This window comes from Balaenoptera physalus (assembly GCF_965194825.1).
Source record: "Balaenoptera physalus genome assembly, chromosome: 4".
Lineage (NCBI taxonomy): Eukaryota > Metazoa > Chordata > Mammalia > Artiodactyla > Balaenopteridae > Balaenoptera > Balaenoptera physalus.
Window position 1 is genome coordinate 84,615,171 of NC_138891.1, and position 24,049 is coordinate 84,639,219.

Sequence of the window (24,049 nt, forward strand, 5' to 3'; positions counted from 1 at the left end):
TCAAGAACCAATATTTATGGTACTGTACATGATACTGTGGTCAAGGCCAGAGGGTCAAAAACATTCTCTGAGAAGGACAAAGCTCTAGCTCTACCCTGGACAGGTGGGAATGAGATGACTTCATACATTCTTAACAAAACCAGTGCATCCACTTCTGGGAGATATCGACTAGACTGGGTTGCTGTTTTGGACCTAAAATCAGTGTTGACTTTCCTCCATTCTATCCAGAAGCACAGTAGCAACTGGAGGTGTAAATGGGTTGATGGTTTGATAGTAAATAATGTACAATTCTTTTCCTAGTTTTCTATTCAATCATTGGACAAAACTATTATTTGAGCAAGGAACTGTGCTAAACATTTGGGGATACAGTGATAATTGTGTTTGTGTGTGTTGTGGGTATACTGTGGTTTTACAACCTTATTTTTTTAAAGAAAGAGGTGTCATATATGATACATATAAACACGGATACTTACAGATATTAATTTATGATAAATTATATGTCATAATTTAAATTATAATTACTTAGGAGGTACTATATGTCAAGAACTCTGAATGATCCAAGATTTTGCCCAACTTGCAAGCTAGCGAATTAGCCTGCCATAGTTTTATGAATGCTGGCAGAAGATATGAGACTTCTGGGTCAGAGACAAAGAACTTTATTACTCACAGCACAGCAAGTAGCATGAGATTTATGTTTGTGCCAGTTCCCTGTGTCCTCTAAGACCCCCAAAGGTGACACAGGTAGGCATAGATAAGTGCTGTGGAGCGGACACAGTTGTTTTTGTCACAGCTGAGGAATCCTGAGCTTAGGAAGCTCCAGTCTTTTATATTGGGCGGCAAGCAAACCCACCCAACCTTTACCCTGGAGGAAGACATTATCTTTATTATACTGGACAGCAAACAAGCCTTCTCTCTCCTCTGGAGCAAGATACTATCTCTATCTTCCAAGGTGGTTTGGTATATACATCCTTGAAAAGACAGTTTAGAACAAAAAAATTGTCAGTGCTTCTGCTCACAAGTTGAGCAGAAACACAAGGGATTCGTGGAGAACTGTCTCCCAGTAGTATAAGCGTTCTAGTTAGTGTTCGGTTGGATATATAAAGAAGAGGGAGATAAAAAGGAGGAGTAAATTGACAAAAGCAGATACCGAAAAATGAAGCCAACGCAGAATATATCCTAGGTCTAATTAAAAGCAGAGCTAGAGAAAAGTAGGTAGAAAGGTTGACATATGCTTGAATCATGGAGAGAGAATAACTCAAAGGATTTGAGTGAGGAATAGAGAAACTAAGGAGCTTCTCAGGGAATATAGAGGTCATCAAAAGAGCATCTTCAGGTTGCAGTGCCAGCTTGAAAGGACCTTTTTCCTTCTCATGTTGCTAAGAAACAGTATCTAGGAAATCTGGGAGTAAAATAGGATAAAGATAAAAAGAAAAGCCAACTTTATCTATGTAGCTATTACAAAGATATATACTAAAACTGCCACACTCTTCTTGTAATGTATTGACTTACAGTACATCGGGTTGGTGGATGTTCACCACTGCCCCAGCTTTTTGGAGAAGTCTCAAGCTGGTTCCTTTCAATCCTACCCAGTATGAGGACCCAGGTTCTTTCCTCTCTACATCATCACAGCCCTCCTGTTTCAGGGGCTAATGAGTGTCTTAGGCTATTGGAAGTGGGGAGGGATTGTTATATTACAGTAAATACTTATAAACAACTCAAAAACCATATAGGGGTTTAATTCAATACATTTTCTCTCTCATTCACAAAATCCATTCCTAGTATTCCTGATCAGGTGGTATATTAGTCAGCTTTGCTGCATTCACAAATGACCCCAAAATCTTAGTGGCTTTCAACAACAGAGCACCGTATAACTGGTGGCTGCAGTTCAGCTGCAGATGCTTGTGTCTCTGCTTGATTCCATTTGGCTCTGCTCCATGTGTCATTTTATTCCTTGGACCCAAGCTAAAGAAGAAATCTCTGAGTGGGATGGGCCATTTCATGGCAGGAGGCAGAAGCAGAAGAACTGGCAGAAACTCACAATGCCTCCTAGGGTTTCTGGAAGGTAGTAGCATATACCAGGTATGCTCACATTCCTGTACTTCAAGTATATCACACAGCTGAGTTTAATAGCAATAGGCGGAAGTTCTTACAAGGAAGTGAAAGTACGCGTAAACCATAATATAGTTTAAGATGAGAAGATTTCTTGGGAATATTTTTCAGTCACTCATGGATCTTTCCTCCATCTTGGGGTAGCACCATTGTCTAGGGTCTCTCTGAGATGGAGGGAAAAGTAACTGGCAGGAAACCTGCTAGAAAGCACTAGTCAAGAGATGTGTATATGGGGATGGAAGGTTTCTAATCCAAAAGCGAGTTCACAAAAAGACATCAAGGGAGGGAAGTGGTGCAGGTCAAAGACATGGCTTAGCAGTTGCTGACCGGGCTGGTGGTGCCCTGTGTGTTGGGTCATTCAGGGCACTCAGAGGAGTCTCCCTGAAAATCAGACAGGGAAGAGGTACCAACAATTTGTTTTTCTATCCCTAGCAGTTCACTGGCTGCCCCAGGCAAAGGTGAGTAGACAGATTCTCTTTCCTTTTGTCCCAGCCATCCTGCAGGGATCACCTAGCTGGTGTATTCCTGAAGCTCAGCATTCTGGTTCCCTCAACTGCTCGGGCAGCTACACCTGTTTCCTTCACTTTGTAATCATGAGTAGTTCTGCTCTTAAATAAGCTTTTATCTTTATATTCACTACAAGGCTCGAGTGCCACAGGGGAAGTAGAAAAGTAAGGAAATGCAGTGAACCAGGGAATCATCTTTGTTGAAGAAAGAACTTCCTTTTTATCCTTGGGTAGAGGCAACAGAAAAGTGAGATTGAGAGCAAGCAATGGGCAGAATGCAAGGTTACTCTTTCCCTCCCCTGGAGTACTGCGTCCTGATTCATCACTTGGGTAAATAAGAGGGCTGTGTATCTAGATTAAGATTCAAATATGCAACAGGACCTTGTGGAAATTCTTTGCTCACCAGTATTCCTGTTTTATGTGTCCCCCAGTCCCCACCCAACTTCCAATCTCCCACGACTACACTCCAGATATACAGAGATTATGTGTCTATTTATTTGTTTAATAACCTTGCTTCAACATCTCAGCTTTAAATTGAGAGCCCAAAGCTGTTTACATTGCCCCATTATTCTAGTTAAACCCCAGAGCTTGCTTTCAGGAACCATGGGGACCTGGCACTTTAGTTGAAATTACACGTGCACGTTAATGAAAAGAAGAATGCCATGATGACTAAAAGTTTGCTCATCATGTCCCCTCAATTCTTTATACCTTTTCTCCAAAAAATTGCTCTGTTGATTCCTCGGCTATTTAAATGTCATTACTATTCTAGCCACAAGTGAGTTTTTGCCATTTTGAATGAACAGTTTGCTTGCGTGCCCAAAACAGGAGGAGAGGTGTCAAGAAAGTGCTCCTTGAGAGTGACAGAGAACATCGGAGGACATGGTACGTGAGACCATTTGAGTCATTTTTGTGAAAGACTTGGAAGCTGCAGCTGTATCTCTCCTGCAAAGGATAAACTCCCAAACGTCAGTGGCTTCATCAAATGACATATGAAACCCAAATGGCTGGCGGGAGGGAGTGTTCTCTCTGGTCGGCCACCTCATGAGTAGATCATTTACACACCCAGACCCTATCTATTTTGGGGCACCTCCTCCCTCTGGAGGCTCAGATTCCTCTCCACGCAGACTGTGAGTGAGGAAGAGACTGTAGTGGATGATGAGCCAGGCCTGGCAAATGGCATCAATCACTTCAGCCCATATTCCACTGGCCAGAACTCACCACATGACCCCATTAATTGGAGGTGGAGGAAGGGTGGGTAATGTAATATAGCTGAATGCTGAGTCAGAAAGATCAGGACAGGAATTTAATGAATAACCAGTCAGTTTTTGCAACAGGCTAGTCCTGAAATTAAGAATGCAGTTAAAGCCTCCTCACTTTGCATCCTCAGTGTTCACAAATTATTGCTGAACACTTTCCCTCTGTCTTTCTGGGTGATGCTGCTGCTTCAGAAGCCTCTGCAATGCTTAGGAACCCTGCCAGCCAGGCCTCCCTCCCACTCAGCTACCCGCAGCCCCACCCTCTGCTCCACATGGTGAAGGTATTGCTGGTGAGAGTGAAGTGCTGTTTAGGGTTGGGGGGAGTAACAGACCTGTTACAGAATATTGCTTGGGACACTGAATTTATAATTTTACCACAGTCTCCTTTCCCAGCTTCCTCTGTATCCACAGTAGCCTAGAGATAATTTCTTCCTGTTTTCTTAGGCTACAGCCTGAGCTTATTTTAAACACTAATGCCCACCCTCAGGGTTTCCTGACACTCATCCTATGGGCAGGACCGCATGCCAACTTGAGGACATGAAACAGGTTTAAAAATAGTATTTCTGTCCCCACCCATAACTTTCAAGAGAATAGGTATAGAGATATTCTTGTGTGAGATAAAACTGGTACCTATCCCCTGCCCCCAGCTTCCTCTTCATTTTTAATTACTTCCTTCCTCCTACTATTTTCCACACTATCTGAAATGTATCAGCCCCAGGCATATGGGAAAGTGGGTTCCACCGGATGGCTATTGTCAGTCAGGAAATAGCTACCATCAAACACTGTTTGCTAATGATCATATTTGATGTGACAAAATGGATGTGAATATTAAGTTTGAACCATCTCGGCACCATCTCAGATTTAAAAAAACAGGCAGGAGAACTGACACCTTTGCATAAACCATTTTCTTTCTATTTTCTGTAATTCTGATATATTCACATTTCACTAAATAAGAGTGAACACCACTACCCACCCACTCACCAGGCGTTCAGTTTATATATAGCTATAGAAATTCAATGCAAAACAAAGCAAAGAAGGATTCATGTAACAGAGAATTTGTGGTGGGGTTCTGAAGAGAGCTGGGGCTAAAATTTTTGTATTTAATTTCTGGTCCTGGTTGTTCTACAAAATGCTGTTCGTTAAGGCACTACACATCCTTGTGCTTCAGCTGCTTGTTTATTATTCATTTATTCATTCAATATTTTTGTGTATGCCCTGAACACCTGAGACTATGCCAGGTTCTGGGAACACAGAGTGGAATGATATTCTTCTTGCGTAGGAGCTCACGGCCACATGGGTGCGATTATAGACATACATATGTAATAATAACTGCTATATCTGGGGAAAGGGGAGCGTGAGAAAGGCTTCATAAGTCTTGGTGGTTCTTCAGAGATGAAGTATTATCCAGACAGAACTTTATCTTACATACCTTTGTGCTGAGTGCTCACCATGGGCCGGGCACTGTTTGGGGAACTACAAATGTGATAAGACCTAAGGCTGCAGAGGGTTTAGACTTTAGAGGGCCTTATGTACTGTGTGTGGATTTGGACTTCATGCCTGAAGACTCTGTGAGTAGAGAGTCATAGGATCAGTTTCTCAGAATTGCTTTCTTATTCACCGTCATTGTGGGAAACAAAAGGATTGCATAGGTTCAAAGGTTATGCCACTATTTGGCAACTCTTTTATTTATTCACTCTCAAATCTTTAACTTCATAAAATGAGCTATTTCTGGACCTTTTTCAAAAGGTCAGGGTCATTCAGTTCTGTTTGTGTTCTCACCCTGAACACATTCCATATTTCAATCATGGTGAGAAAAAACATTACTCTTGGCTTAAAGTTCCTTTCTCCATTTCTTTCCACTCCTTGGGTATTGGGAAGTCCCTGAAATCAAAGTTCTTGGAGCTTAACTCGAGGGGTCTGGGAGGTACAACTCCTAGAAAAGAGTAGGGTGTCATAGTGTGTGCCTTCGATTCTCTGTAGGCATCTAAACACAGAATGTGAACAGGAAAACTATGGAAGGCCTTCAAGTTTGCATGCTTCTGCAAGTGTGGGGCTAGCATTATTCTAAACTGCTTACGCTCAGTTCCAGTTAACAGTGAGGCTCCCTGCTGGCTTTCAAGTTCTGGCTACAATTCATTGACTTTAACCACTGACCACCTACAGCTCTCATTTCAAGAAATTCTGGCTCAACAGGCCTGGGTAAGGTTATCCTTCAGGATACAAATTTTTTTTTTTTCATGGAACAATTTGATTACAATGATCTCTTGTGACCCACTAAGAAAGCCCACTTTCTTCTCCCTGCCTGGTCACCTCCACTCAGAGACCCCAGCAGTCCTGGGAGAAATTTAAGCTTGAAAGACAGCCTAGCCTGGACTTCTTCTGAAGTTGTCCAGGAAGGGCTCATGCTCTGCCCCCATTCCCCATCTTCCCCCTGAGATATTGGGCCTAGAGTACCTTCCTTATTACAGTCCCACTGTGGGTGTTCTGGACCATGTCAGTGAGAACAGGCTGAGCGAGTTCCCTCTCGGTGGGATATTGGGATCCACTTGCCTCAGCATCTGTCTGATAGCCTGTAGCCAACCAAGTACACCAGCAGCTGACTCCCAGGAAGTCCAGACAGCTGTGTTTGAGGGTTTCAGCTATTGTTGTTTTCCTCTACATCAGCTCCTGAGGATGGGTGAGTGGGGCAAAACTTTTTGCAGGAAGTATCCACACTTTCTTTGCCCCTGCCTACCACCCCACCCACCAACAAATATTTATCAGCTTTGGGGAGAGTGTTCGGTTTTTAGGAGGCTGAGTTTAAAACGTAAAGTTCACTGAGAACTTTACACAGTTCTCTGACAGAACTTTGCACAGATTGGGCACACATCAGTCTCAGGTGGACCTAATCAACACTTCCTGTGTTTAAGTTTCCCTTAGCTAGTGTTCTCTGAACCAGGCCTCCGGCAACATGGTATATGCAGAACCCCTTTTCTTAACCTCACAGGCATTCAGGAGAGTAACTTGCCCAGCTTTTCTGCTCTTATCTTGTCCAAAGATTTGCTCACCAATGCTTAGGCATTAAGAACAAAGATTGAAGGGTTAATCAGTTTGGAGATGCTGATAACCTCAACACAGGGGGGTGGGAGGGAGCTTCTGGGACATGTGCCTTCAGCATTCTGGGGGCTCATGTGCCTGGTATTTTTGAAGTGTCATAGTGGTATTCCCTAGTTAACGTTTACAAAACTCCCTCACTAGCACTAGAAAAGCGCTTCCCCCAACCTCAACTTTCAATAATTATTTTTTTCAGAAACAAGGGGAAAACTTTTCTTAAGAGTAGTGGAGGAGGACTGTTCCTAATTGCAAATAGAGCTCTTCTCCCTGACCATATTTATATGCTGTCCAGGGCTCTCCCATTAGAAATGGGGTCATCCTTGTTTTAAGAAAGTTGAATCGAAGAAGGATGGATTTGTGGATCATATTTCATGACTCTCTTGGGGAAATGAATTAGAGTCAACAGACTGGAGCACCTTATAAAAATCACATCAGAATCACTACCCTGCTGGTAACACTAGCCACTAGAAGCTTAGGTCTTCAGTGATTCTAATTCAGCTCTTATGATGCCTGCTATGTTCCAGTCTTAATCATGGATTGCAGGTTACTCTACTATCCCAAGAATTTAGGAAAGGTTTCTTTCTGTCTCACTAAACCACTGTGTTGTTGATAGAGTCCCATCTAGAATTAAGTAAAAAGGATGTGAGAAAAATGCTTAGGACTAGTGTATGTGTGCTATGATGCCTGTGATGTAATTTAAGCTGCAATCGGACTAATATGCTAACACTATCACAAATTGTACCCACATGTATTCATCCCTTATCAACCCAGCTCAGACTACTGACAGCCATCCCGAAACCAAAGCTTCCTGCACCTTCCCTGACTGGTGTTCAGGGGCTGTTCTTGGAGTTTCAGCACCAAAGAAAAGTTCCTGGTGCACATGAAGAGATGTTCCACTCTTTGATAGACCATACCACCGAAGGGCTCAGGTCCTAGGTGTGGGAAACCTGAGAGTCCCTCTCACAGGAAGACAGTGATTATCTAGAGAGAATTCTGACTCAACAAGGTTCTTGGAAGCTTCCACAGTGCCTTTCATAGCAACCCGGCAACCTCAAGGCCCTTTTATCCCTTTATATCAATATTTATCCTTTTTTTTCAACAAATGATTATTCAATACCCACTATTTGACAGACATCATTCTAGGCCAGTATTCCTCAGACTTTAGCTTGCATCAGAATTGCCTGGAGAGCTTTTTAAAACACATATTAGTAGCATCCCATGGCCAGAATTTCGAGTTCAGTAGATCTGGGGTAGGAGCCAAGAATTTGTGCTTCTGACCAGTTCCCAGGTGATAATTAAGCTTCTGGTCTAGGGACCACACCTTGAGAACCTCTGTTCTACTCACTAGAAAAAAAAACAAAAACAAAAACCAGTACACATAGAAAAAGATCTCTATTATCCTGAAAATGATATTATTTTCTTTTCTGTCAAAAGGGAAACCTCAGTGACCCATTAAAACTGGAGTTCAATAGTTCAAACTACTAGCATGAAGAAAGTTGGCTTCTCTTTTCCTCAGTGCAGGATGGACTGTGTCTTCAAAATCATAATTGCTTGCTCTCTGTTCCCTGGGAGATGAAATAGTATTACCCTCTCCCACAGAATGGGTCAAATCACTCTTTATAATGGTGTAAAGAATAAGACAAAATAAGTTTAATCTCCATTTTAAAATATGTAAACATTCATTTCCTTTTACATGAGTTTTGGGAAAAATTCTCTTGTGAAGGATAGATTGGAAGAAGCAAGTTAAGAGACAATTATAGTAAACTTGGCCAATAAAAGATCAAATTCTGATATAATACAATAGCAATGGAGGTAAATAATAGGAGGCAGGGAAGATGAAAGAGATTATAGAACTAGAAGCAACTGGGCTTAAAAACTCATCTGGAATGTGAAGTGAAAGTGAGAGTGATATAAAGAGTGAGACCTAGATTTCTGTTGGAAGTGTGTTGGAAGTCATTCCTGTGTTGGAAGTCATTCACTAAATTACTATTCATTAATTCCTAAAATTAGTAAAACTTGAAGGAAAACAAGATTGTGGAAAAGTAAATGAGCTCAATTTTAGGGGTTCCTTAGGCCAGCCAGATGGGAAAGTTCTATTAGACAGCTGTGTCTAAAGAAGTAGAGATCAGGGGTGAGTTCTAGGCTGCAGATAAAGATTTCTGAGCCACTGTTTATACACAGCAGTATCAGAGGATAGTAATAGAGGAAACACCCAGGATTACAAAGTTTAAGTCATAAGTTGTGACACACCAATACTAAATGAGTGGACAAAAGACAAGAAGCCCATGGAGAAGACTGGAAAAGATTATCAAAGGAGAACGAGAAGGAAACAATATTTCAGAAGCCAAAGGAGATGTTCTTTTTAAGAGGGAAGTATACATTATGCCTACTGCCATAGAGAAACGCAACAAGATGGGGCTTCAAAAGAGTTCATTAGATTTGGCAGTTAGTTCATCAGAGAGCTTTGTTGAAGTGTGAGGGACAGACATTTAATTTCAGTAGGATGAGACTGAGAGGAACTGAGACAAGAAAGTAGGTAAGTGTACAATATTCTTTTGAGTAGCTTGTCTGTGAAGTGAAGGACACAGAAGTTGTGGTTTTTAGAGAGAAGAATTTTTTCATGAGAGCCTTAAATATGTTGATATGTTAAGGGGGAGAATCTAAATGAAGGATGTGAAAAAGTTGAAATACAGAACAGAGACACAGAGAGAGACACAGAGAATGAGAGAAATGGAGAGAAGGAATGAGACTAACCATGAACACTGATTTGTGAATTCTCTTTGAGCAGGAGGTATGTATCACTTCCTTGAGACTTGAAGGAAAGGAAGTAAGGCTACATGCGTTTATTGATCCATCTGTAGGAAGGTGAGGAAGTCTACAATTGACAGCCTCTAACTTTTCAATGTGATAGGAGGAAAAGTTGTTTCCTGAGATGGAAAAGAGACCCAATAAATAGTTTGTGGAGGGAGAAGTTTGTAGGAATCACAGTGTGAGGAACAGAAGAGTCAATACATGAAAAAAATCAGATGGTGTGGAGAACCTAAGTAGGGTACCAGACCATGAATTTGTAATGACACCATTTTTCTCAGTAGCATTCAATAGTCCAAGTGAGGAGTAGAGAAGGAAGAATGAAGGATGACTCAGTGGGTAGTTTGCTTCATCAGAACGACAACAGGGCTACAAAATCAAGGACAGTGGTAAGAGAAGGATTAAGTGATGGACAATGGAGTCTAGTACACAGACTTCTGGAAGTAAGCAAAACTGTGAATGGAATGATGAACTCAGCGAAAAGGCAGGGTTCAAAGTGTTGGAGAATGAGAAGGTAAAAATTTAAGAGATAGGAGGAAAAATGTTCAGTAGCTGGTGTAGTTATTATTTTACATTTATGTAACACTATGATCTAAGTATTAATAGTAATAGTAATAGTTTAATAGTAATTTATTGAATCCATATAATAACCTTAAGAACCATTATTATGGTTATGGCCCCCAATACACAGATGCGGAGTCACAGAGAAATATACTTGCCTGTGATCACACAGATACGAAGTGGTAGAGCTGGAATTTAAACCTAGGCAATTTGGCTACATAAGTTGTACTGGTAATCAATATTTTATGCTGCCTTCCTTTGACCTTTTAGATTTCAGAGTTGCTCTAGACCAATAGCTTTCAATCTCGGTTGCACCTTAGATTCAGCGAGGCAACACCCCAAACTCAGAATCTCTGGGTGTGGGATCGAGGGATTTGTGTTTTATAAAGCTCCTCAGGTGACTGCAACATGCAGACTAGGGTGAGAAGCATTGATATATGTATATATACATATATATAGCTTTAAATCTACTGTTTGAAGTTATAAAGGTAATGATAGAAGTGCTAAAATAATTTAAAATGAGCATGAAAACAGGAGAGATCATATACATGGGCTACATTCTTCATTTTTATCTTTCAGAGTTGATAGGTAAGAGATAACTGTTTAGAGTTGTTAAATAAAACAGTAGAGATATACTATTTAGAGTAATGGAGCTCATCAATAGGAGATCTAAAAATAATATTGTTCAAAATGCGTTACTTCTTAGGAGTGGGACTGCGGGAGAGGCAGAGAGAGAATTTGTTTTTATTTCACACTTATATATGATGCTTAGGTTTTTATTACCACTGCTTTTATGATAAAAAAAAATTAACAGTAAAGATGATAGGAAATATAGTTGGCTACAGAAGTGAAATTTTTTTTCTACATAGGCAATTCCCAGTTTCCCACATCTATAAAATAAACCTCAATAACTGATGTGCAGATAATCTGTAAGCCTCATTATAACCAGTAGCTTCCACATCTTCTGCATTGTCACAATAGCTTATTTTGTTATCCACTACCACAAAATAGACAGAATTGATTTTTTACTTCTTTTTCTCTGGCCCCCTGCTGCAAGTTCTAATGAGCAGTGAAATGACCAAAAGGACAGCTACTATAGGAAGGAAAAGAAGGACATTCTAAAGACCTTACTGATTCTCTGACTTGAAAATGAGTCCCTGAATAATTGGGAGCTGTTTCACAGAGTGCATGACCACCAGAATTCAGAGCCCTTCCACACATTTAGAAGGATGGATTTCTTTATGAATCTGCTAGCAATTTAATATGGCCTATAGCATAATGAAGCTGATTTTGAGGTCAGAATTGGGCATATCTATTGTAAAATTGCATCAGCTCTAATAAATTTTCAATAGCCAAGTCAGGGGCAAAACTTAGGAGGTGAGCTATGGATACACTGCACCACAGGTGGGGCTCAACCATACTTTCCTGACTGAGGTGCAAGTAAATTCAAACCATGTTTTCATCTAACTCTTGCATAATCTCTGATGCAGATCCTTATATTAAAGTACTAAACGCCTCTCACATTGTTTCTGAGTGTTTAGTGATCAACTGAGTGGAATGTTACGGGAAAGAACAAGAAATCCTACTGGCTAATATAAGAGTGCAGACGGGAAAAGCTTACCTTCCCATCTGCTGCCTCTGGCACTCATTAGTCACACTGGCTTTCAGGAAATGGCAGGCGGGTGCAAAAGCCGGTGGCAAATGGAAGCTATAGAAAAGGAAGAAATGGAAAAGTGAGTATTTTGCCTAAATAATCATGACACGTGCTATTGATGACTACTCCACAAACAAGTATATATTTGTGTTCACCAAGCTCCTGCCTCCATCCCAGACCCAGAGGAGGCAAGTGTATGGAAATTTTAGAATAACTTTTTATTGCTGTTTTTAGCCATTAATAATTCATAAGTTTTGAGGTCTAATCTCAGAGTAACCTACTATGAGATCAAGAAAACCTGTTTTTTAACAGGTTTTACAGCAAGGCTAGTCACATCTGGTTTTAATTTTCTATTACCTGATAAAATAACAAAACACCAGACTGTTTGATTCAGTACCAGACGCCTGAAAATCTTACTACAGGCTAGAATAGTGAAGTCTTTCTGTATTAATTATTGGAATTTGTACAATTTAATACTATAGGGAAAGGAAATGCTAGTGTATTGGTGACAAAAGGAGTTAGTAAGTATAAGCATTAAATTTGGAGTCAGGTGACTTTTTTGCTGAATCTCAGTACTGACACTTTCTTGTGATTATTATCTCTGAGTCTGAATTTTCTCATCCTTTTTTTTTTTTTAACATCTTTATTGGAGTATAATTGCTTTACAATGGTGTGTTAGTTTCTGCTTTATAACAAAATGAATCAGCTATACATATACATATATCCCCATATCTCTTCCCTCTTGCATCTCCCTCCCTCCCACCCTCCCTATCCCACCCCTCTAGGTGGTCACAAAGCACCGAGCTGATCTCCCTGTGCTATTCGGCTGCTTCCCACTAGCTATCTATTTTACATTTGGTAGTGTATATATGTCCATGACACTCTCTCACTTCGTCCCAGCTTACCCTTCCCCCTCCCCGTGTCCTCAAGTCCATTCTCTACGTCTGCGTCTTTATTCCTGTCCTGCCCCTAGGTTCTTCATGACCATTTTTTTTTTTTAGATTCCATATATATGTGTTAGCATATGGTATTTGTTTTTCTCTTTATGACTTACTTCACTCTGTATGACAGACACTAGGCCCATCCACCACACTACAAATAACTCAATTTTGTTTCTTTTTATGGCTGAGTAATATTCCATTGTATATATGTGCCACATCTTCTTTATCCATTCATCTGTCAATGGACACTTAGGTTGCTTCCATGTTCTGGCTATTGTAAATAGAGCTGCAATGAACATTGTGGTACATGAGTCTTTTTGAATTATGGTTTTCTCAGGGTATATGCCCAGTAGTGGGATTGCTGGGTCGTATGGTAGTTCTATTTTTAGTTTTTTAAGGAACCTCCATACTGTTCTTCATAGTGGCTGTATCAATTTACATTCCCATCAACAGTGCAAGAGTGTTCCCTTTTCTCCACACCCTCTCCAGCATTTATTGTTTGTAGATTTTTGATAAAAACCCTCCAGAAAGTAGGCATAGAGGGAACTTACCTCAACATAATAAAGGCCATATATGACAAACCCACAGCCAAAGTAGTCTTCAATGGTGAAAAACTGAAACCATTTCTACTAAGATCAGGAACAAGCCAAGTTTGCCCACTCTCACTACATTATTCAACATTGTTTTTGAAGTTTTAGCCACAGCGATCAGAGAAGAAAAAGAAATAAAAGGAATCCAAATCAGAAAAGAAGAAGTAAAGCTGTCATCCCTTTTTATATTTAAAGAGATGTCTAGACAATCTCTCCTTTACATTCTAAGATTACATAGTACTATGTGTATTTTGAAGGATCATTTCTTAAATTTCTTAATACAGAGAGCCAAAATGTTGGAAATGTGGAGTAGAAGTAGATTCACAATAAAGTTATTTATTGAACAAAATAGAGAGGAGGGCATGGTTGTGACTAGATAATTAGCTTGCAAGGCTCAGGAGATAGACTTAGTAATTGGATAATGTATATCTATAACTTATTTGATTCAATTATAGTTTCAACCCTCAGATTCCCTTGCACTGAAGTAAAATAGTCATGTCATGTCCAATACAATAGAACATGTCGTACTATAGAAGATTACACAAGATACTGATATCTGAAGAGAAGAAGAGAGAAAGACCTTGAGTCCTAGTCTCACATTCTTTGGAGGAGAAATTAACACAGAATAGAAAGTAGTGGCAATAGGAACTTACTCCAAGAATCAGAGAACTTTCTTTTTGGCGGGGTTGATAGAAAAAGGGGAGGAGAAAAAGGGAAGAAGAGGCTATTTCATCTTAATTAATTAGTAAAAGAGAGCAAGGAGATGGGATGAACCAGAGCTCAAAAATCCTTGACTAAAGGAACAAATATCCTCCCCATTCCACCACCAACATCACAGTCATTTCTAAAAAACTTAGATTCAGTCTTCCAAGGCAACAGAAATAAAAGCAAAAATAAACAAATGGGACCTAATCAAACTTATAAGCTTTTTCACAGCAAAGGAAACCATAAACAAAATGAAAAGATAACCTATGGACTGGGAGAAAATATTTGCAAATAATGTGACTGACAAGGGCTTAATTTCCAAAATATACAAACAGCTCAACCAACTCAGTAACAAAAAAACAAACCCAATTAAAAAATGGGCAGGGGATCTAAATAGACATTTCTCCAAAGAAGACATACAGATGGTCAATAGGCAATGAAAAGATGCTCACCATCACTAATTATTAGAGAAATGCATATCAAAACTACAATGAGGTATCACCTCACATTGGTCAGAAGGGCCATCATTAAAATGTCTACCAATAACAAATGCTGGAGAAGGTGTGGAGAAAAGGGAACCTTCCTACACAGTTGGTAGGAATGTAAGTTGGTGCAGCCACTATAGAAAACAGTATGGAGGTTCCTTAAAAAAAGGGTGGCCATATGATCCAGCAATCCCACTCCTGGGCAGATATTCATAGAAAACTCTAATTCAAAAAGATACATGCACCCCAATGCTCATAGCAGCACTATTTACAATAGCCAAGACATGGAAGCAACCTAAATGTCTATCAACAGATGAATGGATAAAGAAGATATAAAGTGAAATATTACTCAGCCATAAAAAAAGAATAAAATAACACCATTTGCAGCAACATGGATGGACCTAGAGATTATCATACTAAGTGAAGTAAGCCAGACAAAGGCAAATACCATATGATATCACTTACATATGGAATCCAAAATATGATACAAATGAACTTTTATTTACAAAACAGAAACAAGACTCACAGAAATAGAAAACAAACTTATGGTTACCAAAGGGGAAATGGGGTGGGGGAGGGATAAATTAGGAGTTTGGGATTAGCAGATACAAACTATAAAATAGTTAAACAACAAGGTCTTACTGTATAGTACAGGGAACTATATTCAATATCTTACAATAAACCACAATGGAAAAAAATATGAAAAAAAACTTAGATTCAACCTGTAATCCACAAAAATTAGAAAATTTCAGCTGAAGTTTTTTCTTCCCATTTCTGCTATATTAATCAGATTTTCCTAGCTCTTCTTGTCACATGAACCAAAAGAGACCTTGCATCTGAGAATCTAATGTTATCCTTAACAATGCATAGATTATGATTTAACTTACCGAAATGTGTATTGTAGTGTATCTCAAGGAATGCCCTATATAAGAAATGTCACCAAAATACCTAACTTAAGAGAAAGCTAAGTTGAACTATCAAAATGGATGTTCTGCAGGTTTTAAAGAATGTATATGGGACTGTCCTCCATATAACAATCTACGGGATGGATTGAGTAGCTTCCTCTGAAAAGGACAGATTGTTTAATTAATTATTTTGGCATTTGGTAATATACTCTCTTGAGCCATTGTTTTTAGCAATCTCTTCAACTGATTTAAATATTTTTAACTAAATATTTTTAGTTAAATCTCACATGTTTATACTTTACTTCCCACATCTAAGCTCACTGAGAGCAAAGACCACTTCTTCTAATTATTTGTATTGCACAACTAGTCCTGTACCTAGCATAATAAGTGCCTCAATCACCAGTTGAGTGCTTGGATTGGCTGACCAATAATTTATCTAACAACACAGAAATTCTGATTTCATCACTCTGGTTATTCCTGTATTTGATTTGTTCCTTTATTATTATGTCTGAATATCAGATTCCTGGAACTGTTTTAATGAACAGGTGAGAATCATATCTAATAAACATTTTCTATTTGTATGTAAACAGACAATAGCAAAGGCCTTGAAAATACTTTATCTTCTATAATATTGTCTGCTTTATAAAGACGTTTAGCAAACATATTTTTGTAGACATTATTAACATAAACCTAAATCCATGTGTTTAAATTAATAGGTTATAAATGCAATACCAGAATTAACTATTTTTACTAAAATATAAATAATTTATTTAAGCCTAAGCCCAGAGTGTTATAATACAAATGATTTTTGAAAGTGTTTATTCAACTTTAGATGTAGATCAATAATTTTCAGAAAATTTTGAGAGCAGTGGGAACTTTTCAAAATAAAATTTATACAAATATCTTTAAGTAAAATTGATAAATATGTATTATTATAGTGAAATTATTTCATAATAATATAATTGAAACAACTTATAAATTCCATTATTGAGAACAAGTCTTTTTATGAATACAAAAAATTTTAATTAGTAACTGTAAAATCTTGGTCTCAACGATATTTTTCACTTCCAGATTTTATTTTAGTATGAAACAGAAAAAAATCTGACAAGGCTAAGAAGTAACAAAGAACAATAGTTGAATTTTTTTTTAGAGATTACTGTAAAAAAAACACTTTAGGATATTTCTCAATTCAGCCATCCAGATACTTAAAAGCAGATGAATGGAAGATCTTTTATACTGAAGTATAAACACTAAAATTATCAAAACAATAGAATTGTCCTAAAATGATCTGAATAATTATCGAGTCTTAATAATCATACTATTGTAACAATTAAAAAAAAATTTGCTATAACATCTGGCACATATTGATGGTGTGATTCTCAATTGACTCATCAGTGAGCAGGGTCCAATCAAACATAATTGAATTAGATAACCCAAATTAGTAATAGTTGAATAAAAAATTACTCTCTCAGAGGCAGTGGAAACTACTTGCATTTTATGCAACAAAAGTCATTTACTGACAGGGTGGAGATAGTTCTTGTGCAACTAAGAGGTAGGCACACTAAAGAAAACTAGAGCAAGAAGAAGCACACAACATGATTTGTCTGATCTTTTCCCAAGGACTTTTACATCATTCTCTCCTCTAGTTTCTGCCAAGTATAACCAATGTAAATGGTTTTGGTGCACTCCAATATACAGACGAAGAATTTCTCAAAAAATAGATATTCCATTAAAAATATTGCATGATCCTTTTTTTTTTGTTTGTTTTTTGTTTTTTGTTTTTTTATGGCTGTGTTGGGTCTTCGTTTCTGTGCAAGGGCTTTCTCCAGTTGCGGCAAGCGGGGGCCACGCTTCATTGCGATGCGCGGGCCTCTCACCATCGCGGCCTCTCTTGTTGCGGAGCACAGGCTCCAGACGCGCAGGCTTAGCAATTGTGGCTCACGGGCCCAGTTGCTCCGCGGCATGTGGGATCTTCCCAGACCAGGGCTCGAATCCGTGTCCCCTGCATTGGCAGGCAGATTCTCAACCACTGCACCACCAGGGAAGCCCCCTGCATGATACGTTTTATAAGGATTAAGGAAATGAATGTACATTACTAATTCTGATTTTTGGCAGGAGAATTGACAGGCAGAAGAATTTGTTGTATTCCCATTATTTACTGTTTAAAATCTAAGATATTGTATAAAGTTTTCTGTTTTCAAAACATCCCATGTGGTGTGGTGGATGTGAAAATACAACCATTGTTTCATATGTTTTCTAACCAATTTACGTGATTTACCTATTTAAATAACAGGTTTTCTAAGGCACATATGCTTTGTAAAACTCAGTCATTTATTACAATACCTTATGTCTCATATTATCTCATGAGTTAAAAAGTCATTAGCTCCAATACCCATTCATGATAAAAACTCTCAGTAAACTAGGAATAACGGGAAATTTCCTCAACTTAATAAAGAATATCTACAAAAAACCAACAGCTACCATCATACTTAATGATTAGAGACTCGATGCTTTCCCACTAAGATCAAGAAGAAGGCAAAGATATCACCTCTCACCACTGATTTTCAACATGACACTAGAAGTCCTAATAATACAATAAGACAAGAAAAGGAAATAAAATGTATACAGATTGGGAAGGGAGAAATAAAACTGTCTTTATTCACAGATGACATGATCGTTTATGTGGAAAATCTGAAAGAATCAATTAAAAACTCCTGGAACTAATAAGTAATTATGGTAAGGTCACAGGATACAAGGTTAATACACAAAAGTCAATTGCTTTCTCATATACCAGCAATGAACATGCAGAATTTTGAATTTAAAAAATTACCATTTATGTTAGCATCCCCCTACAAAATGAAATGCTTAGGTATAAATCTAACAAAATAGGTACAGGATCTATATGAGCAAAACTACAAAACTCTGACATACAAAATCAAAGAACTAAATAAATGGGGAGATATTCCACGTTCATGGATAGGAACACTCAATACTGTCAAGATGTCAGTTCTTCCCAACTTGTCTACAGATTCAATGAAATCCCAGTCAAGATCTCAGCAGGTTATTTTGTGGATATCAACAAACTGAATCTAAAGTTTATATAGAGAGGCAAAAGACCCAGAATAGCCAACACAATATTGAAGGAAAAAACAAAGTTAGAGGACTGACAGTACTTGATTTCAAGATTTACTAAAAAGCTGTGGTAATCAAGACAGCATGATATTGGTAAAATAAGACATATAAATCAATGGAACAGAATAGAGAGTCCAGAAATAGATCCACATAAATACTGTCTACTGATGTTTGACAAATGAGCAAAGGCAATACAATAGAGAAAGATAGTCTTTTCAATGAATGGTGCCAGAAGACCTCCTGGACATTCACATGCAAAATAACAATAACAACAACAACAACAATGATAATAATAATGGAATCTAAACTCAGGCGTTACACCCTTCATAAAAATTAACTCAAAATATCAATAGATCAAAACCTAAATGTAAAATACAAACTATGAAAATGCTAGAAGATAACATAGGAGAAAATCTAGATAATCTTGGGTTTGGTGAGGACTTTTAAGATACAACACCAGAGCACAATCTGTGAACAAATAATTGATAAACTGGACTTCCTTAAAGTTAAAAATTTCTGCTCCATGGAATATCATACTAAGTGAAGTAACTCAGACAGAAAAGACAAATGTTACATGACATCACTTATATGTGGAATATAAAAAAGAATACAAATGAATCTATGTACAAAACAGATACAGACTCATAGACATAGAAAATAAACTTATGGTTACCAAAAGGGAAAGGGAGGAAGAGATAAATTAGGAGTATGGAATTAACAGATACGAACTACTATACATAAAATAGATAAGCTACAAGGATTTACTGTATAACACAGGGAACTATATTCAATATCTTGTAAAAACCTATAATAGAAAATGATCTGAAAAAATATATATAACTGAAATCACTTTGCTTTACACCTGAACCTAACACAATACTGTAAAAACTATACTTCAATAAAAAAAATTCTGCTCTATGAAGGACACTGTCAAGAGAATGAGAAGACAGACTGGGAGAAAATGTCTGCAAAGGACATATCTGATAAAGGACTGTTACATACAAAGAATTCCTAAAACTCAACAATAAGAAAAACAGAAATCCAATATAAAAAAATGGGCAAAGACCTTAACAGACACTTCATCAAAGAAGATATACAGATGACAGATAAGCATATTGAAAGATGTTCCACATCATATGTCATCAGGGAAATGCAAGCTAAAACAATAACAAGATACTACTATACATCTATTAGAGTGGCCAAAATCCAGAATACTGACAAGAAGTCTAATGCTGGCAAGGATGTGGGGCAGCAGACACTCTCACTCATTGCTGGTGGGAATGCAAAATGGCACAGCCACTTTGGAAGACAGTTTGGTGGTTTCTCATAAAACTAAACATACTCTTACCATTTGATCTAGCAACCACACTCCTCGATATTTAACCAAAGTCGTTGAGAACTTATGTCCACACAAAAACCCACACAAAGATGTTTATGGAAACTTTATTCATAATTGCCAAAACTTGAAAGCAACCAAGATGTTCTTCATTAGGTGAATGGATAAATAAACTGGGGTACATCCAGACAATAGAATATTATTCAAAGCTAAAAAGAAGTAAATATCAAGCCATGAAAAAGCATGGAGGAGACATAAATGCAATTATTAAGTGAAAGAAGGCAATCTTTAAAGGATACATACTGTCTGATTCCAACTATGTGACATTCTAGAAAAGGAAAAATTGTGGAGACAGTGAAAACAAAAAGCAGTGCTTGCCAGGGATTGGTAGAAGGGAAGGATGACTGGGCAGAGTACAGAGGACTTTTAGGACAACGAAACTACTCTGTATACTGATACTATGATGGTGGATGCATATCATTATAAATTTATCCAAACCCATAGAATGTACAATACCAGGATTGAAATTTAATGTAATCTATGGACTTTGGGTGATAATGATAAGTCGATGTAACTTCACCAATTATAATAAATGTACCACTCTGGTGAGGGATATTGATAATGAGGAAGGCTTTGCATGTGTGGGGCAGGGGGTAAGTGGGAAATTGCTCAATACTGCTGTGAACCTAAAATTGCTCTAAAATAAAGCCTATTAAAAAAAAGTACTTATCCCCTTAAAAAAATAAAGATTAGCTGTGATTCCTGGATCCTTTGGAGGAAGAGGTGTGTGTGTGTGTGTGTGTGTATAGCATGGTTGTATAGAAAAGGTGTTACTGTACTGGCATCCTTGTAATCTGCCCCCGGTTTCATCTAGCTGTGGTAGTTTAGTGCTGGCTCCTCTCATCAGGTGCTTTGTGGATTGCTCAGACACCCCCTCTTCTCAATTTCCAGGGATCTCCCACTGAAGCTCCCTCTATAGTACAAATGCATCTCCCCAAGCTGGCAACTTTATTCCTCCATTAGCCCCAGGCCTGTTGGCTGAGATCTCCTAGCTCTTCCAAACAACCCTCTCAAGGTGCATCTAAGACTACTCCAAGCAAGTTCCTCTAGAGAGTCCATACTAGATCCATGGGAAACATTCACAGATCTTTAGCTCATCAAACTCTGGGCATGCAGGCTGTCCCTGCTGCAGCTACTTCCCTTTTTGCTTCTTATGCCAGCAAGAAGCTTCAGACATGACCTCCTGCTCAATCCTCAAGTCTGTGTCAGACAGAAGTTCACTGTTCCTCAAACTACAGGAAAGTTACTTAAACTCTCTGATTGGTCCCACTGAAGTTCCTCATACTAGTAAAGGGAGGATGAAGTCCCGCCCTCCCTACCCTCCACTTTTGGGAGGGTGAAGGTGGTGAATACACATGACTCGATTTGAGCATCTCTCTAGGGAAAGCCTTTCTCGAATTCCCAACTTTCCTTCTCTAGGCCTCTGTGTCCCCCTTTATAGGCTAAAGGTATATGGTCAGCCAAGGGTCATAAAACCAGTATTTTCAAGCCTCCTTTGCAAATCCTAGGAAGATGGTTCATCATCTCACTTTGGACTATTAATTCAGAATTTGCCACCATTCTTTTGTCCCTGACATTTTGGGAACTCAGCCTAAACAATGAATTTCAAAGAACTTCATTTTAACATCTTGCTATATATAAAGGCCTTTTTTCTAATGATTTCCAAAGCTACAAGTAATACGTAGCATTTCCCATATTCATGTGTTTTTGCATATGAGTGACTTCTGAAGCTGGAGCAGAGCATGAACCAAACAGATATGCTTGAGGCTGCTTGGCTTTTAAATGAGCTCTGTAGACATGTGCTGCAGAGATGTGCAGGTGTGAATTAAAAAAAAAAAAAAAAAAAGAAACTAATGTGGCATTAGAGTTTTTTCTAATCTATGACATGTTACACTAAGCTTACATAGATGCAGAGTGATGACAGAAAAAGCATTATTCTTAGGATTGCACAAAACCCTGCTCACCTGACAATAATAAACAACAGGTGTGGTCTTCAATATATTAACGTACATAACATGTTTGAGCATCTATAGTATTATTTACCATAAATTGCAGTTTTGAGAGTTAAAGTACATTTAAAGAATAAAATTAAAATCAGACATTTGTATAGCGAGATAAAGAGGCAAGAAGTCAATGGCTCTTTGTTATTTTTATTTAACTATTATTTAAAAACCTGCTAGGCTCTTTTGTGCATTTCTATCAGTATAAATAAAGAATATTTATTAAACATGTATGATAAACTTCCTACCGTCTTTAAAAGTTGTGCTCTGTAATGTGTGAGTAAATTAATAGCCAGATCTTGGTATTAAAAAAGGAAATTCTCCGGGGCTTCCCTGGTGGCGCAGTGGTTGGGGGTCTGCCTGCCAATGCAGTGGACACGGGTTCGAGCCCTGGTCTGGGAGGATCCCACATGCCGCGGAGCAACTGGGCCCGTGAGCCACAGCTACTGAGCCTGTGCGTCTGGAGCCTGTGCTCCGCAGCAAGAGAGGCCGGGATGGTGAGAGGCCCGCGCACCGCGATGAGGAGTGGCCCCCGCTCACCGCAGCTGGAGAAAGCCCTCACACAGAAACGAAGACCCAACACAGCCAAAAATAAAAAAATAATAAATTAATTAATTAATTTAAAAAAAAAAAAGGAAATTCTCCATTTTTGGATCTGTGATTTGCCTATATGAAAATGTGCCTACCCCTACAATTGTTTCTAAGTCCAATGGAATACAGAAATATTTACCAGGGCTCAAAAAGGTGAGCAGATAAAGCAAAGCTGAACTATTCCAAAGATGCTTCATTAAGTGGGAAGGGTAGAGGTAGGAAGAAACCAGAACTTTGGGAAAAGCCTTCCCTCCAAACATCTATTCTAGACTCAGACCATCAATTAGTACTTCATTTAGATTATAAAAGTAGAAACTCAGGAATCGTTAAATTCCATTTTTTATAATTTCATGTGAATTAATTCAGTTGAATACCTACATAAATGAAATGAACTGCATTCTGAATCTGGGTGTTAGTTGTAATGAACTCTGAAAGGAAGAGGTCATTTGGAGCTTTGGGCATTGGCAGAGGATGGCAGGGGACCTGGGTGAGGTATCCCAAGAGGGACCCTATAGCAGCTGAAAAGTACATAAGAGTTTTGGGAAAATAAAGAGAAAATCAGAAAAAACGAGGTAAAAGAGATGAACAAAAATTTCTCTTTTGAAAAAAAGAAAATTAAGACCCTAAAGAAGCTTCAGAAAGTTGCTTGGCTTATGTGCTCAAGGTTCCCAATGACCCATAGATACCAGGACTAGAGTAGACGATTGGGATTTTGGTCTCTCCTTCTCACATCTCTTCTCCCAGACTTCTACCAATGTTCAGTCTTTCTCCACTCAGGGTAAAAGTAAAGGGAGAAAGAAGTGGAGGTGCTGATATGCATATGTACCTGCCAGAGTTTAGACGTCCACCTCCTCTTCACCTCACACCCTCCTCAGCAACTGCTCTCACTTGTTATTTTGGCTCATTGTTATATTCCCAGACTTCACTCTTCACTATATTTACTAAAAAAGTTCCCCCAAAGTACTCCTGTATTTTTCCCCTTTCCAAGATGTTACGCGTCTTCCCCACTGGACTAGAGTGAGAGGAGAAAACAACTTATTCAAAATGATGGATCATTTTGAATGTTGCTGTTACATTCCTTGAGATAATTTAGCAGCCATTTATCCTCTCAGCTCAGGAGTGCAGTTTCAAGTCTTCTCCCTCCTAGGGGAAAAAAAAGACTAGACTTCACCAAGATTTGCAGCCATAATGAGACTAGAAATGTGAGATTGTGGTGAGCTAGTATGTATGGTGACATTAGCTTCCTTCAAGGTTGATTATAGCCTCCCTGCCCTCTGCCAACACATACACAACAATCACAACTTTTTCTCAAGCTTT

General features: G+C 38.5%; 2 long non-coding RNA genes across 3 annotated transcripts in view; one reads left to right on the plus strand and one right to left on the minus strand.

The window, feature by feature from the left end:
- The window catches only part of LOC309659885, a 58,258-nt gene extending 35,514 nt beyond the window's left edge, over positions 1 to 22,744 (plus strand). Inside the window, exon 4 of the long non-coding RNA XR_014263019.1 lies at positions 1 to 22,744. This exon is cut by the window's left edge and continues 19,729 nt beyond it. This is a non-coding gene — a long non-coding RNA (uncharacterized lncRNA).
- The window catches only part of LOC309659886, a 372,324-nt gene that overhangs the window by 77,225 nt on the left and 271,050 nt on the right, over positions 1 to 24,049 (minus strand). For both annotated transcript variants that reach the window (XR_014263020.1, XR_014263021.1), the window contains one exon: positions 11,955 to 12,041. This is a non-coding gene — a long non-coding RNA (uncharacterized lncRNA). The remainder of the gene's footprint in view (positions 1 to 11,954; positions 12,042 to 24,049) is intronic.